Source organism: Haliaeetus leucocephalus, unplaced genomic scaffold, assembly GCF_000737465.1.
Source record: "Haliaeetus leucocephalus isolate CR32 unplaced genomic scaffold, Haliaeetus_leucocephalus-4.0 Scaffold545, whole genome shotgun sequence".
Taxonomy (NCBI): domain Eukaryota; kingdom Metazoa; phylum Chordata; class Aves; order Accipitriformes; family Accipitridae; genus Haliaeetus; species Haliaeetus leucocephalus.
This window is the reverse complement of record NW_010972981.1, coordinates 277,708-285,292: the sequence shown is the minus strand read 5'-3', so window position 1 is coordinate 285,292 and position 7,585 is coordinate 277,708.

Here is a 7,585-nt window from a genome sequence, read left to right as displayed (position 1 = left end):
GTATTCCATACCATGTGATGTCACGCCCAGTATATAAACTGGGGGAGTTGGCCAGGGGACACCACAGCTCAGGTATTGGCTGGGCATCGGTCAGCAGGTGGTGAACAATTGTATTGTGCATCACTTGTTTTGTATATTCTTTTTTTTTTCCCCTTCCTTTCTGTCCTATTGAGCTGTCTTTATCTCAACCCACAAGTTTTAATTATTATTTTTTTAATTCCCTCCCCCATCCCACTGAGGGGGGGGAGGGAGTGAGCAAGCAGCTGCGTGCTGCTTAGTTGCTGGCTGGGGTTAAAACATGACAATTCCATAAGATATTTATTATTGAATATAGCTATATATTGAATATCATGCATATGAAGTTTTACGATGTTGGCATTAGTCTTCTAAGTTAATTATTTAACATCAAATGATGTTAAAATCCTAGTGCCGTTTTTTCATACTTAATAAACTTGAGTCAGCTAATGCTCAGACACTCATAAACTGAAAAGAAAATAATGTAAGAGTTGAACTGCCTCAAATGCTCTTTTCTGTGACTCATACAAGAACTTTTCTTCTGCAGCCTTATGGAAGAAAGTTAAATTTCAAGCACGGAAAATAAAGGAAAGGATTTAATATCCCTTACAAATAGGGCAATGCATGAAAAATGGATTTTAGCAAGTGAATTAACTGCTCATGAAGTTGAATAGGGATTGACAGCTCAGGGAAGTGAAAAGGAAAGCCTTTCCTGTTCTCAGAGCAAGGGTAAGAAAGATGGGTGTCACAGCCTCTGTGGGGACTGCAGAGTTCTGGTATGTTCCCTCCACCTTATCACAAGCATGAGAGTTTTACTGTCTCTCATCTGTCACCAAAAGATGCTTTTTCTTCTCCTGTGTCCCAGGTTACTAGCCTTGAATTGGTCTGTTTAGCTGTGAGTATACTGGAAATAACAATTTAAACATAAAGGAGAAAGTGGCTTAGTAGAATCAGCTCTCTTCTCCACCTACATAACTGCTTGCCTTATAAACAGTTATGCTGAACCAGCTGGGAGGACAATGTGCCCAGTGCAGACAGCAGGAATACATTACACTGATATTGCTGCTAAACTCTTCATTACCTTATTCAGGAGACAGCTTTGGCATTGTTCCTGCTAACCGAAGGACCTCAGCTCTTTAAAATTGCAGCCATTTCTTTGGCAGACAGGCCATCATCTCTTGTGTTTGATTGTCTAGTAATAACGACTTGCTGGGGGATGATGCCCCTAAATTTCTTTTTCCCCAAACCAGTGATTTAGAATGTCATTTCAGCAGATACAAGCCACGGCTGAACACTCAGAGACGCTGCTTAATCTGGCCAAAGCTGGTCAGAGCTGTGCCAGAACAGGAGTGGATTCAGCTGAAAAAGAACCCAAACAAAAACTATTTTTTCAGCTGCATCAGGTCCCTGGTTCAGGTCATCACACAGTTCTGCAAATGCAAGCGACCCTGAGCAGACCTGAGTATGAGACAGCCTTTCATTCCAACACTGCCACCAAAAATTAGCCAATTAAACTACAGAAGTCTTCAGGTATTACAGCACCTTGAGATACTCCTGCCCTCTATTTGTACTGCCTTAGGACTGGTACAACTTTGTAGGCAGTTATCCTGTGAATTGGATCAGGGAACCGATGGGGTTTTTCATACATTTGCTTTAAAGCACTGGTCATGCAGAGACAACTAGAGAAGTGGTATGTTGTGGCCATTGTGGGGGTTGATACGAATTTTGCCACCGAATGCTTTGTGCTGTGACACCGCAGCACTGGTGTGTACAATGCAGCATGACCTGTCTTCACTCTTTGAATCTTCTAGTTCAGACCAACCTGTGAATTGACAAATGTTCTTGATAAAAATATTTAAATGCAATGAATGCCCAGAGGTCATTTTTACCTCTTGACTGATGTTAGACATAATAGTATTCAAGCAGTTTAGGTGAGGAGGAGTGGGTGGTAAATAACCCCGAAACCTCTCTGTGAGGACACTGCAACAGTGAAAGTGCAGAATTCCTCACAGCTCTCAAAATGTTCATCTCTCAATATTTACTCTTCCATTCAATCCTTAACTTTCTTTGTTGACAGACATTGTCTGTCAACAAAGGGTAGAGGGTCTAAGATAATTCCTGTTTCTGAAGGAGACACCTTTAGTACCACCCTTAGCCTATTTCACAAGGGATCTGTGCCACAGCTTCATATTTGTAGTTAAATATGTGATGGGTGCAATCAACCCAAAAAAGAATGACCAAAAAATCTTTCCTAATCTAAAAGGATATACAATTCTTGATCACGTTTAACCAAAATTTTAATAACTGGGTAAATTTTTTTCTAATAAGCAGAACTGTTACCTCGTTCTTCTCTCAGATACATTGATTAAAGCTAATGCCCTCCATACAATCATCTGAGGAAAAGGAGACAATACTATAGGTCCACAGACACAAACTATAGTATGCAATCATATCTTCTGAAGTACTAAGAGAGCAGGAAGGCTACTTTTCCTCTTGCTGGTGAACATGTAGTTTCTACTATATTTAATGTCAAGCTTGCTTTATACCTCTGAGAGGAGGATTCAACTTAGAATATTTTAAATACCATCAATAACCCTTGGAATATTTTAAATACCATCAATAACCCTAATAAATTTCTCTTTCTTATCTGTAAAATCAGTTTCTGAAAACTTGTTCTTAACTTCGCAACTGGGGAATGTATCTAAAAAACTCTATAGACAAATGTATCTGTACAACTCTGGTTTCTGCTACAAACAGAGTGGTACTGACAGTTCTACAAAACTGGTAGAGTCAGTGGATTCAGTGTTAAAGTCAGAAATTCCCAGTCTCACTGAAGTCACCTAGGTGCTCAAATCAATTCCTCTATGTCCCATCAGTGCCATACATCACTCAAGTATTCTAAGGAATCAGATTTGCTTTTATGCATTATTCAGTTAATGGCTACATTCAGCACATTTGGTTTTTGAATACAGTATACTAATTCCTCATGCTATGGCAGATATGTCATTACTTGACTAAACATCTTTCAAAGTAACAGTGTCACAATAACTACCATGAAATAGCTACAGTTCAGTGATAATAATTTATACTTACACAATTCCTTCCAAGTATTTTATAAGACCCTTGAAATGCAACCAGTGTTACAGTGGAGAATGACGTTAAAATTATGTTTAAAAGTCATACAAAAAGGCAGACAAGTCAATGTTTTTGAGGAAATCAAATGCAAACTTCTATCCTTAATGACAGTGAAAACTTTAATGTGTAGGTAAAACAGGAACTTATTTTTAAGCAAATCCACCAGAGCCCTAGATGGTAAACCATGCAGTATCAATTTACCTTGCTCTGAAAATGGAAATGCTGAGGAATGAATCAACGGTCCCAAAAAGAAAGAAAAAGTATTTTAAATCAATGCCTTTCAACAGTATATTCAGCCAGAAATAGATATATTGTAAATTTGCCTAGTGAGAAGTTGGTAGGTAAGAGGCATATTTTTAAAGGTATTTATGTATCTGGAAGTGAGGAAAGGTAACCATTGGGATTTTCAAAAGTACCTTTGTAAGTACCAGATTCTTTGTATTGGCTTGAATACTGTGGCTCTGCTAGCCTCCTGAAGGCTTTGTGAATATTGTTATAGGGAAATGGGCTCTACCTTCTGAAAAGAAAAAAAAATCAAACAAAAACATGGAGTCCACAACTGGAGAAAAAATGCTACCTATTAAATATCTACAAACCGAAGTGATGAAAATAAAATCTTCTGATCTTTAAAGATGCCTAACACTTAAAGGAAGATCATTTCAGTGTAGAGAGTATCATTTTCCTGTCTATGCCATCTCCAGTGATAAGCTCTCTGTAGTTTAGCTGAACCTTTTCTGAAGTCTTGCTTTCTCCTTAGGCAAATGTTAAAAGGAAAACCAACCAGAGGGCAGGGGGACCTCCCTCAGCTCTACTTTCTATGGAACAATTGCAATGATATCACAGGAATTTAGCATTGTAGGAGGTGAAATAATGGAAGAAACCCAAATCATCAAATAAAATACACAGACATTAGACATACACTAGACTTTTCTAGATGGTAAACCAAACTCTCAACTTATTTAAATCAACACAGGTCCATTAAAGCCAATACATTTTGTTATCATACACTTTTCATCACTGGAAAGGGGATTTTAAGAAAACAAAAATTATCTGTAGTTGTTCCATAATCCCTCTGCACTTCTGAAATGGTGTAAAGGACTTTTTATTAAAATGAAACTAAAGTCCTCCCTCCCTGGTCCCAGAAAAGAATAACAAGGTTATTTAGCCATCCTTCTTAAACTAGCCAAACTGGATGACAGCAAAAAAAGTCTTTATAATTCCATAGCAGAGTTGGGTAGAGCCAGATAACTTTCAAAGTACAAGAAATGACGTAGAAATTAGCTAGACTCCAACTGCTCATGAAAACAACTCATGTCTCATAAAATCCCTTCCACCTAAATAAGCACATTTCAGGTTTTAGTTACTGCCTGTCAGTCCAATGCATGCTATGTAAACTTGCCTTGCACAGATTTTGACTTGTTCACTCTTTTACAGAGCTAATTTAAAACCATGCCTGCTCTACAAATTTTCCAGCAGGACAGTCAATAATCTGCTAACTTGATATGTCATTTTACTATTTATCACAAAAAAGACAATGACGTTAAATGCAGCAGAAGGACGCAGACAGTCCCTGTAGTCATGGTTCATTGATAGTGTGTTCTGCAGCCCAAACTAAAGATTTGTAGTGGATCAAGTTATTTTTCTTTTGTATCCCTAGAAAAGCCTACTAAATTACCCATATTTTGACACCTGTAACTCAAGCATAAGGGAGAGACAGCTAACGAATGAAAACAGATTTTTCTTCAGGCTTTCCTGGAGCTTGTCTATCACTAAGGAAGTTACCAGGGGGTTTTTGCCTTTTCTAGTATATTAAGTGAATGTCTCATGCAAAGGAAAGGCCAGTTTCCTTCTCTCCGTTTCACACTTCAAAACAAAACAAAAAGAATATGCAGGAGTTGTTACTGAGGCAAATGCCAATTTGCTCATGCAGGCAAGCAATTCAGCAATAGGACAAAGCAGACAACTGCAGGTTGGTTTATGAGACGTGGACCATAAGAACAGTCATCATTCCTTTGAAAGGCACCTATTAATCATCTCCTAACAACTTTTTAGCCTCCATGGACAATCTCTGAGAAAAAAAAATGACTTCTAATCTGACTGTCCAGGTTAAAATGCTAGTTTGAAAAGCAAAAGCAACCACAGCCACTGCTCTTTATTGAATGAAATGTGTCTGAAGGATCATGCTGATCTGATAAGAGAGGTCTCTCACATGATGGACACGGTGAACAGAGAAAGACTTTCATAAGCTGCAGAGCAAGGCCATGACTGTGCTCAGATGCCAGCTGTAGTTTAGGTAAGAGGACACAGAAGTGTGGAGCTGCTAAGCATTTTAGGACTTTTTTCTTATTATATAATTCATATAGATGTTCATGGAAGAAAGAGAACCAGCTCTGTCTATAGCATCCCCAGAGGAATACTGTGGAATCTCTAACTATTTTCCCTCAGTTTGGTCTAGATGAAGAGGTGTCCTCAAAAGGGCTCTCTCCTGACACATGGTGATACCATCAAATGTAGGTTAGCTCAAGGGGAAAAGGTGAAAGTTATCACAAACTTCAGAACTGGTCATCAGTAGCTATGCCACAACAAACTGACATTTTAATTCATTCCTTTCATGAGATAGCTTTATTTACTGCATACCCCAATAGATGTTTTCTCTCAAAATCATGGGGATATGGTCTCACTGAGTTGTGCTGTTCTTACTGAGTGTGTGCTGAGGCCACTTGTCTTGATTGTCAACTGGAAAAAAAAAATGATTCAGGAAAGCAAAATGGAACTTTAGGTGAACCTTGATGTAAGGACAAAAGGGGCTATACCGCCCTGCTTCTGCCTGCTTCTGTAGAAATCAAGAGAAGAAAATAGCAGGCAGGAAGAAAAAGGTGCTGCAGCAGTGAGGTCAATGATTATTTTTATTAGATCTACAGGTTTAGCTAAGTTAAGCTAAAGATAGCACTACATTCTTTTCTAAAAAAGCCAACAAAGAAAGCAAACAGATATGTAAAATATAGCAATATAAAATCTTTTAAAATAAAATAATAAACTGCTGAAAGGATCAAACTTTTCAATATTTTTGAAGTGCTTATATTGATATTTCATTTGCAGGAGGTAACAATGTAACTTTAAAACATTGAGAGTAATTGAACAGATCTGGCTGTAGATTGTTTGCTGTTCTGAGGATTAAATATAGGAAAAGTAAGTCGCCATTCTATAGTTAATGGTCCCATAAAATAAACAAAGTCTTATTCTGCTTGACTTTTGTGGGTCTGTATCAGAATGAAAATTAATTTTTCACCTAAATAAACTGGCATCAAATCATTTAAAAGCTTATACACTTGCTAGCAAGATGTACCTCATGTCTTCTTACAAAAAGTAAGCAATGCAACATGTCATATCTTTTTCAGTACTGTTTGCAAAAATTACGTTCCATTGCTGTTCTCCCTGATTGGCTGTGAAAAACCTGTACAGGGTTTAAACATCCAAAAGTCCTTGACAACATTACTTCAGATGTCCAGGTGATGTATAGCAAAAATCTTTACAGCTTTACTTGCAAAACCAGTCATGCAATGCTGAATTTTTTTGTGCTATGCTTTCTGCTAAGCGTAATTTAGAACATGCTTGCATTAATGTTGTCAGGCAAGATTCCGAAATAGAAGAAAAAACCTACAGGTAACTCACCATCATTCTTTAAAATTGCATGAGTACTTAAGTATGAAATCAGATTGGGATTCTGGAAAGGAGACATGATAGGATTTCCCCTAAGGGTCCCTATGAAGATGTTTTGGGAAGCAAACAGCTTTTCTCCAGGTCTTGTAAATTAGACCCCTTAAATCATATCATTCTAACATTTATCACTACTTCAATTTGCCCCCAACTCCCAATGCCTTTTAAATCAGTGATTTTTGAAGCAGTATAACTGGAGTTAAAAAGCCCAGATGAGCTGCTTGCTAGAGATATAAAAGGGTCTCCACTCAAATGCTAAAACTCATATTTAATGGTTTATCTATTCTGAATTCCTCAGATATTCTACAGTTTGCCTATAATACCTACAGTTTCAAGGACACTGAAATTATTTTGAAGAACAAAGAGACTAGGGTAGCACATATTAAGCAAAACGAATATTGGCTTAGTAGAGTTAATATAACCTATTTTATTCTGACTATACATTTCTGAATGTAGCAAGCTGGTTCAACATTTATTGCCCCTTCAACTCTTGTTCTACCCAAAATTAAGGGAGCCAAAAAAAGCCACAGATGTTCACCCCAAGGCATTTGCACCTTCTGGAAGCTGATCAGCAATGGATGTAATACAATACTATTAATACACTGTAAACAGAGTTCAAAGTTAATCCTTTATGCACTTGTGAATACAAAGCAGCAAAGGATGCAGAGGAATAGCTTTGCAAGAAACCCTCTTTTACTGGATAAAGAATAGATACAAA